Genomic DNA, 11,355 nt, shown 5'->3' with positions numbered 1-11,355 from the left:
AAATGTGTGAAAAGAAAAAAGTCTCACTTTATAATAAATTAAGCTCCCTCTTCTTATACACCTGCCATATTTCATTATGGGTATTTGATATCCAAACAATGGGAAAAATTAGATGGTCAAATTTTGTTAGAGAAAGAAATAAGCTAAAAACACAACTGAAACATTTCAATTTAACTAGCATAGAAAACTCTACTGCCTTAAAATTTATTTATCAAATATATCATAGTTTAAACCTATGGGAATTACTTCTCAGGTTAAACACAATGCAAATTTCTATCACAAACACAGAAGAAATCCCCATGAAGAAAGATTTCAGCAGAAACAGGCAGGCGTTGGTACTGTTACTCAACTAGGAGAAAGGACAAGCTGCCAGGTTGAGAGCTAAATAACGTTTGAGGCATCCAATGTTTAAAGCTAATATCAACTTTCTTCTTTGTCTACCAGAGTTAACCATTCCCTTCACTCCCAAAGACTCTTCAGGTGGGTCAGACTCAACATACAAGTCTCAGCAACATCCTTCAGGGGGAGATCAAAAGAAACAAAACCAAATACTAAACTTTGATTATTATTTTCAGAGAAAAAACATTTAGGAAGATTCTCCACCTAGTTTTTTCATTTTTTGTTGTTAGATCTTGTTTTAGGAGGTGGAAAATGCAATCTCACCTTTGAGATCTAGGTTTCCTCAAGTGCAGAGCAATGTATTTCGTGTTCTGAATTTTTGAAGTCCTGGTAGAAAGATTAAGAATTAAGGAGAGTCATATGAAATATTTGCTGCTTTGCATCCTCTTAGATTTTTGTATTCCTTGGTTATTTCTACTTTGTGTATTTATTTTTAAAAAGTAATAAAATTTATCATTCTATGAAACTAACATTAAAGGCAATCAATGACAGAATATCATAAAATTAACTTCCTCTGAAGTGAATCTTTAATTTTTACACCAATTGGTTAAAAAGCAGTGCTGAAATACATATGACAAATGAGACTCAGATCAGCCTAAAACAGCTCTTCAAGGACCAGGAACTCGGAACAAGGTGGTAACTCTAAATGAGCAAAAATGAACAATACATTTCACTTTCACGCTGTTCCTGAGTCTCCGTGCTATTTTAGTCTAATTCCCCACCAACATAGTTAATGAAATTTAACTCATTAAAATTCCTGAGCATAAGAACCTGAAAAGCATATGTTCTTTTTTAAATATTTAATTAATACATATTTCATCATTTTGGTATTTTTATGACCAAATAAGGATCTTTATCTTGCAACAATTCTGTTTGGTCTACTCTTTTCTTTCTTCAAGAGCACAGGAGTATAGTTTACTTTAAAAAAAAAAAAGAAAGAAAGAAAGAAAGAAAAAAAAATGGTGGGGGAAGAGGATCATCACAGAGTGAAAACACTAACAAAGAAATACTTTGGGAGGATGGTATAATGGAAGAAAAATTATCTAAGTAGATAGTTTCAGTTTGCCATTTTTGTCCTCTTATTTCGTAGAAAAGATCCTCAATCTCCCAAGAATAAGTTTTTGTGTATCAAGCAGATAAACAAAAGAATCCAAAATTTATTATGTAAGAATAATAGCAATAAATTAAAATGTCATCGTGTGTGTTCCCTGTGGCATTTTTTTTTTATCTAGCAGTTGGCTTCTCTGTCTCTGCTGTCTCAAAAACAAAACTTAATCTACATAGTCCTGTTACAAATTATAATATATTTCTGGGAACATAGGAAAATTCTTAGCTATGCTGCAATTGGTGTCACAGTATATATAGTAAGAAAATTATTATACTTTTGTTAACTTCCTGGTAACTGTTGGAATTAAGTCAGGCTTATTTAGAAATCACCCAAAGAAATCAAATTATTAAATTACCAGTTGAATAACCATAAATTCTAATTTTCTCTAATAGTCTGCTAATTTTTTTAAAGAATAAATACCATATTGCTGGGCATCAGTGGAAGCACTTTGTAGTGCTTAGGAAAGCACCTGATAGACAGCTGACATTCAATAAACTTTTTTTTAGTATTATTATTATTTTTAATACAGACCTAGCCTCGTTCTGTCACCCTGCCTGGAGAGCAGTGGCACAATCATAGCTCACCATAGCCCAGAAGTCCTGGACTCAAGCAATCTTCCCACCTCAGCCTCCGTAGTAGCTGGAACTACAAGTGTGCATCACTTTACTCAGCAAATTTTTTAAATTTTTGTAGAGACAGAGATCTGGCTTTATTGCCCAGGCTGGTGACAAACTCCCGACCTCAAGCAATCCTCCTGCCTTGGCCTCCCAAACCACTGAGATTACAGGCATGAGCCACTGTGATTGGCCAATAAATATTTTTACATAAATGAATAATGAAAAAGATATTCCGGGGCAGTCCAAGATGGCTGAATAGGAACAACTCCAGTCTACAGCTCCCAGAGTGAGCGACGCAGAAGACGGGTGATTTATGCATTTCCAACTGAGGTACCAGGTTCATCTCACTGGAGCTTGTCAGACAGTGGGTGCAGCCCACAGAGTAAGGAGGGGCATCACCTCACCCAGGAAGTGCAAGAGATCAGGGAATTCCCTTTCCTAGCCAAGGGAAGCCATGATAGACAGTACCTGGAAAATCAGGACACTCCCACCTTAATACTGTGCTTTTCCAACAGTCTTAGCCAATGGCACACCAGGAGATTATATCCCGCACCTGGCTTGGAGGGTCCCACGCCCATGGAGCCTTGCTCACTGCTAGCATAACAGTCTGAGATCGAACTGCAAGGTGGCAGCGAGGCTGGGGGAGGGGCATCTGCAATTGCTGAGGCTTGAGTAGGTAAACAAAGCGGCCAGGAATCTCAAACTGATTGGAGCCCACCACAGCTCAAGGAGGTCTGCCTGCCTCTGTAGACTCCAACTCTGGGGGCAGGGCATAGCTGAACAAAAGGCAACAGAAACTTCTGCAGACTTAAATGTCCCTGTCTGACAGCTTTGAAGAGAGTAGTGGTTCTCCCAGCACAGAGTTTGAGATCTGAGAACGGACAGACTGCCTCCTCAAGTGGATCCCTGACCCCCAAGTAGCCTAACTGGGGGGCACCTCCCAGTAGGTGCCAACTGACACCTCATACAGCTCGGTGCCCCTCTGAGATGAAGCTTGCAGAGGAAGGATCAGGCAGCAATATTTGCTGTTCTGCAATATTTGCTGCTCTGCAGCCTCCACTGGTGATACCCAGGCAAACAGGGTCTGGAGTGGACCTCCAGCAAACTCCAACAGACCTGCAGCTGAGGGTCCTGACTGTTAGAAGGAAAACTAACAAACAGAAAGGACATCCACACCAAAACCCCATCTGTACATCACCATCATCAAAGACCAAAGATAGATAAAACCACAGAGGTGGAAAGAAACCAGAGAAGAAAAGCTAAAAATTCTAAAAATCAGAGCATCTCTTCTCCTCCAAAGGAACGCAGCTCCTCACCAACAACGGAAGAAAGCTGGATGGAGAATGACTTTGACAAGTTGAGAGAAGAAGGCTTCAGACAATCGGTAATAACAAACGTCTCTGAGCTAAAGGAGGATGTTCAAACCCATCATGAAGAAGCTAAAAACTTTGAAAAAAGATTAGACAAATGGCTAACTAGAATAAACAGCATAGAGAAGACCTTAAATGACCTGATGGAGCTGAAAAGCATTGCATGAGAACTACATGATGCATGCACAAGCTTCAGTATCTGATTTGATCAAGTGGAAGAAAGGATATCAGTGATTGAAGATCAAATGAACGAAATGAAGAGAGAAGAGAAGTTTAGAGAAAAAAGAGTAAAAAGAAACGAACAATCCCAAGAAATATGGGACTATGTGAAAAGACCAAATCTACGTTTGATTGGCATACCTGAAAGTGACAGGGAGAATGGAACCAAGCTGGAAAACACTCTTCACGATATTATCCAGGAGAACTCCCCAACTAGCAAGGCAGGCCAATATTCAAATTCAGGAAATACAGAGAATGCCACAACGATACTCCTTGAGAAGAGCAACTCCAAGACACATAATTGTCAGATTCACCAAAGTTGAAATGAAGGAAAAAATGTTAAGGGCAGCCAGAGAGAAAGGTCGGGTTACCCAAAAATAGAAGCCCATCAGATTAACAGCAGATCTCTTGGCAGAAACTCTACAAGCCAGAAGAGAGTTGGAGCCAATATTCAACATTCTTAAAGAAAAGAATTTTCAACCCAGAATTTCATATCCAGCCAATCTAAGCTTCATAAGTGAAGGAGAAATAAAATCCTTTACAGACAAGCAAATGCTGAGAGATTTTGCCACCACCAGGCTTGCCTTACAAGAGCTCCTGAAGGAAGCACTAAACATGGAAAGGAACAACTGGTACCAGCCACTGTAAAAACATGCCAAATTGTAAAGACCATCGATACTAGGAAGAAACTGCATCAACTAATGAGCAAAATAACCAGCTAACATCATAATGACAAGATCAAATTCACACTTAACAATATTAACCTTAAATGTAAATGGGCTAAATGCTCCAATTAAAAGACACAGACTGGCAAATTGGATAAAAAGACAAGACCCATCGTTGTGCTATATTCAGAAGACCCATCTCACGTGAAGAGACACACATACGCTCAAAATAAAGGGATGGAGGCAGATCTACCAAGCAAATGGAAAACAAAAAAAAAGGCAGGGGTTGCAATCCTAGTCTCTGATAAAACATACTTTAAACCAGCAAAGATCAAAAGAGACAAAGAAGGCCATTATGTAATGATAAAGTGGTCAATTCAACAAGAAGAGCTAATTATCCTAAATATATATGCACCCAATACAGGAGCACCCAGATTCATAAAGCAAGTCCTTACAGACCTACAAGAAGACTTAGACTCCCACACAATAATAATGGGAGACTTTAACACCCCACTGTCAATGTTAGACAGATCAATGAGACAGAAAGTTAACAAGGATATCCAGGAACTGAACTCAGCTCTGCACCAAGCAGACCTAATAGACATCTACAGAACTCTCCACCCCAAATCAACAGAATATACATTCTTCTCAGCACCACGTCACACTTATTCCAAAATTGACCACATAGTTGGAAGTAAAGCACTCCTCAGCAAATGTAAAAGAACAGAAATTATAACAAACTCTCTCTCAGACCACAGTGCAATCAAACTAGAACTCAGGATTAAGAAACTCACTCAAAACTGCTCAACTACATGGAAACTGAACAACTTGCTCCTGAATGACTACTGGGTACATAACAAAATAAAGGCAGAAATAAAATGTTCTTTGAAACCAATGAGAGCAAAGACACAACATACCAGAATCTCTGGGACACATTTAAAGCAGTGTGTAGAGGGAAATTTATAGCACTAAATGCCCACAAGAGAAAGCAAGAAAGATCTAAAATTGACACCCTAACATCACAGTTAAAAGAACTAGAGAAGCAAGAGCAAACACATTCAAAAGTTAGCAGAAGGCAAGAAATAACTAAGATCAGGGCAGAACTGAAGGAGATAGAGACACAAAAAGCCGTTCAAAAAAGCAATGAAACCAAGATCTGGTTTTTTGAAAAGATCAACAAAATTGATAGACTGCTGGCAAGACTAATAAAGAATAAAAGAGAGAGGAATCAAATAGATGCAATAAAAAATGATAAAGGGGATAACACCACCGATCCCACAGAAATACAAACTACAATCAGAGAATACTATAAAATTCTCTATGCAAATAAACTAGAAAATCTAGAGGAAATGGATAAATTCCTGGACACATACACCCTCCCAAGACTAAACCAGGAAGAAGTTGAATCCCTGAATAGACCAATAACAGTCTCTGAAATTGAGGCAATAATTAATAGCCTACCAACCAAAGAAAGTCCAGGACCAGACAGATTCACAGCCGAATTCTACCAGAGGTACAAAGAGGAGCTGGTACCATTCTTTCTGAAACTATTTCAATCAATAGAAAAAGAGGGAATCCTCACTAACTCATTTTATGAGGCCAGCATCATCCTGATACAAAAGCCTGGCACAGACACAAAAAAAGAGAATTTTAGACCAATATGCCTGATGAACATCGATGCAAAAATCCTCAATAAAATACTGGCAAACCAAATTCAGTAGCACATCAAAAAGCTTATCCACCAAAATCAAGTTGGGTTCATCCCTGGGATGCAAGGCTGGTTCAACATATGCAAATCAATAAATGTAATCCATAATATAAACAGAACCAAAGACAAAAATCACATGATTATCTCAATAGATGCAGAAAAGCCTTCAACAAAATTCAACAGCCCTTCATGCTAAAAATGCTTAATAAACTAGGTATTGATGGGATGTATCTCAAAATCATAAGAGCTATTTATGTCAAACCAATAGCCAATATCAAACTGAAGGGGCAAAAACTGGAAACATTACCTTTGAAAACTGGCACAAGACAGGGATGCCCTCTCTCACCACCCCTATTCAACATAGTGTTGGAAGTTCTGGCCAGGGCAATCAGGCAGGAGAAAGAAATAAAGGGTATTCAGTTAGGAAAAGAGGAAGTCAAATTGTCCCTGTTTGCAGATGACATGACTGTACATTTAGAAAACCCCATCATCTCAGCACAAAGTCTCCTTAAGCTGATAAGCAACTTCAGCAAAGTCTCAGGATACAATATCAATGTGCAGAGATCACAAGCATTCCTATACACCAATAACAGACAAACAGAGAGCCAAATCATGAGTGAACTCCCATTCACAATGGCTACAAAGAGAATAAAATATCTAGGAATCCAACTTACAAGGGATGTAAAGGACCTCTTCAAGGAGAATTACAAACCACGGCTCAATGAAATAAAAGCCGACACAAACAAATGGAAGAACATTCCATGCTCATGGATAGGAAGAATCAATATCGTGAAAATGGCCATACTGCCCAAGGTAATTTATAGATTCAATGCCATCCCCATCAAGCTACCAATGACTTTCTTCACAGAAATGGAAAAAACTAGTTTAAAGTTCATATAGAACCAAAAAAGAGCCCACATTGCCAAGACAATCCTAAGCCAAAAGAACAAAGTTGGAGGCATCACGCTACCTGACTTCAAACTATACTACAAGGCTACAGTAACCAAGACAACATGGTACTGCTAGCAAAACAGAGACATAGACTAATGGAACAAAAGAGAGCCCTCAGAAATAATACCACACATCTACAACCATCTGATCTTTGACAAACCTGACAAAAACAAGAAATGGGGAAAGAATTCCCTGTTTAATAAATGGTGCTGGGAAAACTGGCTAGCCATAAGTAGAAAGCTGAAACTGGATCCTTTCCTTACTCCTTATACAAAATTAATTCAATATGGATTAAAGACTTAAATGTTAGACCTAAAACAATAAAAAACCCTAGAAGAAAACCTAGGCAATACCATTCAGGACATAGGCATGGGCAAGGACTTCATGTCTAAAACACCAAAAGCAATGGCAACAAAAGCCAAAATTGACAAATGGGATATAATTAAACTAAAGAGTTTCTGCACAGCAAAGGAAACTACCATCAGAGTGAATAGGCAGCCTACAGAATGGGAGAGAATTTTTGCAATCTACCCATCTGACAAAGGGGTAATATCCAGAAACTACAAAGAATTCAAACAAATTCATAAGAAAAAAACAAACAAGCCCATCAAAAAGTGGGCAAAGGATATGAACAGACACTTCTCAAAAGAAGACATTTATGCAGCCAACACACACATGAAAAAATGTTCATCATCACTGGCCATCAGAGAAATGCAAATCAAAACCACAATGAGATACCATCTCACACCAGTTAGAATGGCAATCATTAAAAAGTCAGGAAACAACAGGTGCTGGAGAGGATGTGGAGAAATAGGAACATTTTTACACTGTTGGTGGGACTGTAAACTAGTTCAACCATTGTGGAAGACAGTGTGGCGATTCCTTAAGGATCTAAACTAGAAATACCATTTGACCCAGCCATCCCATTACTGGGTATATACCCAAAGGACTATAAATCATGCTGCTATAAAGACACATGTACACGTATGTTTATTGTGGCACTGTTCACAATAGCAAAGACTTAGAACCAACCCAAATGTCCATCAATGATAGCCTGGATTAAGAAAATGTGGCACATATACACCATGGAATACTATGCAGCCATAAAAACGGATGAGTTCATGTCCTTTGTAAGGACATGGATAAAGCTGGAAACCATCATTCTGAGCAAACTATTGTAATGACAGAAAACCAAACACCGCATGTTCTCACTCATAGGTGGGAATTGAACAATGAGAACACCTGGACACAGAGTGGGGAATATCACACACTGAGGCCTGTCATGGGGTGGGGAGAGGGGCAGGGATAGCATTAGGAGATATACCTAATGTAAATGATGAGTTAACGAGTGCAGCACACCAACATGGCACATGTATGCACATGTAACAAACCTGCACGTTGTGTACATATACCCTAGAACTTTAAGTATAATAATTTAAAAAAAGATATTCCTGACTTTTCTTTGTCATCTACTTTTATATCAAAGTTGCATTTTCCCCTGTTCAGGTATAATAGAATCCTTAAAATTTTAAAATATTCTACCTGATTTGAACCATTGACCCTACCCACAAATAATCTGAATCTTTAAAAATAGCTACTGTGATTTGTCTGGATCTGCCACATATTTATTGAATATTGATTATGCAGAATACAATACAGGGATGTAATAGTCAGCCCCTGCCCCCAAAGAGCTTACAAAATAGAAAGACAAGTACATTCATAGTTATAAGGGAAGGTATAAACATCAGAAGACAATATACAATTGTTAACTGAAAGACAAATTTTAAAGAGAGACATCAGCCAGGCGTGGTGGCTCACACCTGTAATCCCAACACTTTGGGAGGCCAAGGTGGGCGATCACTTGAGGTCAGGAGTTTGAGACCAACCTGGCCAACATGGTGAAACTCCGTCGCTACTAAAAACACAAAAATCAGCCAGGCGTGGTGGCAGGCACCTATAGACCCAGCTTCTTGGGAGGCTGCAGCAAGAGAATTGCTTGAACTCAGGAGGTGGAGGTTGCAGTGAGCCAAGATTACGCCACTGCACTCCAGCCTGGGTGACAGAGCAAGACCCTGTCTCAAAAAAAATTAAAAATAAAAATAAAGACATATTCAACTGGGAGCTTAGCAAAAGTGTCATGAAAGAGGAGACACTTGAGATAAACATAAAAAAAAATAACAAGGCTTTGACAAATGACATTAGAGAAATAGGGAACTCCAAGCAAAGAGAACACAATGTACTCTTTTAGTCTATTCGGGGGACTGCAATTAATCCAATCTCACTGTAACAAACAGTCAATGTAAGAATGAAATAAATGAATAGCTTGAAACTTGGTGTTCAACTTGAGCTTGGGAGTCTATACTTATTAGGTAATTAAAAGACATTTAAGGTTTATTCCAGTCAGGGTTTGAAGAAAGTAGTATATTCAAATGGGATCGATGAGTGGCATTTAATGTGTCCACAAAGGTGTGGACAGAGTAAGTGACACCAACAAGGAACAATGAAAACATTCTGCCAGCAACAGCAGGAAGAATTACCATCACTGGAGCAGGAAGGAGAAGCAGGAAAGAGGAAGGAACCATTACTGGAAGCCGCAGAGAGAAGCTAGAACTGTACGAAAGTGGCCCCGCACATGAGGGAAGGCCTTCTGTGGAGGAGTACAGCTAACCTATGGCCAAGCAAGGAGACAGCCAGAGGAATAAATATTCACCTTAATTCCTGGCTTGCTCCCACTAGTGCCCTGCTAGAGCTCACTATTGGCTGAACGCAACTGGAAGCCAGAAGGCAATGAAGCCAAGGAAGGATGCAGTTTATCTAGGTTCTCCTCCCAGAGGACAAAGCAGGGCAGAGAAAGGTAGGGGAGTAGACCTGGAGGGGGAAAAAGAATAAATATTCAGCACAAGAGTTGTAAGCAAACAAGAGACATGCCTCTCCTTAGAAAATTGTGACCAACAATAATGGAGAGAATCAAGAGAAGGGCAGATTACAAAACCAATTAAGAACATAATGAAGATGACTGGTGAAGGTCAGAAATAGGATAATGGCAGAGGAAAGTGAAGTGATCATCTGCCTGTGAGAAACATTACAGAGATAAATTCAGGGATTTCTAAAGGATTAGACGTAGGAGAAAAAGGACATTAAAGTCCAAAATTTTGAATCTGATTTCTGGAAGAACAAGGCCATGATTAAAATCATAAACAGAGTCAGGCTTGGTCACTCATGCCTGTAATCCCAGAGACTTCACAGGCTGAGGCAGAAGGATGGGTTGAGGACAGGAGTTTGAGATCAGCCTGGGCAACTTTTTTACGGATTAGTGTATCTAAAATGCAAAAATGTCATCCAAAACGGAATGCAAAAAGGTCAGTCATACAGGGGGACAAGTGATAAGTATCAAACCCGTTCTAACACAGAGTGAAAACCAAATGACTGTAGTAATTATAGCTACAAAACAGACTGCATAGTTGTGATTCTTGAAAGAAATGCTGCATAAAGCAAAAAACAAAAAACAAAACAAAAAAAAAACCAAAGCGATTTTGCTAAATAAGTAGAAATCAAAGTACATACTAACCAGGGAGGGTGAAGAGAAGAAGTGTCAGTGTCCACAAATATAACAGCTCAGCCATGCTATAGAACTAAACAGACAGATGAAGAGAAAACATCCTGAACAGGTATGTGAGCATACAGAAATTAGTTTATAATAAAGATGCCTTTAAGATTAGGGGGAGAGTCTAGGGGAGGCCGCTCACACCTGTAATCCCAGTGCTTTGGGAGGCCTAGGTGGGCAGATCACCTGAGGTCAGGAGTTCAAGGCCAGCCTGGCCAACAAGGCAAAACCCCGTCTCTACCAAAAAAAACAAAAATTAGTCAGGTGTGGTGGCACACGCTTGTAATCTCAGCTACTCAGGAGGCTGAGGCAGAAGAATTGCTTGAACCCGGGAGGCAGAGGTTGCAGTGATCTGAGTTCACACTACTGCACTCCAACCTGGGTGACAGAGGAGACTCTGTCTCAAAAAAATAAATAAATAAATTATATATATGTATTATTTATTTATATATAATATATAATAATATAATATTATATATATGGGGAGATAATGGATTACTCAATAAATTGGGAATAATAACTCATATTTTGGAAAATATTAACATGAAATTTGTTAGCTCTATTGACTGAATGTCCCCTCCCAAATTTCATATGTTGAAATCCTAATCCTCAAAGTGAAGGTATTTAGAGATGGGGTCTTTGGAAAGTAATAAGGTCAGGAGGGTGGAGAGCTTATGGTGGAATTGGGGTAGAGAATGGATTACTCAATGAATT

This window comes from Papio anubis, chromosome 1 (genome assembly GCF_008728515.1).
Source record: "Papio anubis isolate 15944 chromosome 1, Panubis1.0, whole genome shotgun sequence".
In the NCBI taxonomy this organism is placed as follows: Eukaryota; Metazoa; Chordata; class Mammalia; order Primates; family Cercopithecidae; genus Papio; species Papio anubis.
Note: the sequence above shows the minus strand (reverse complement) of the source record.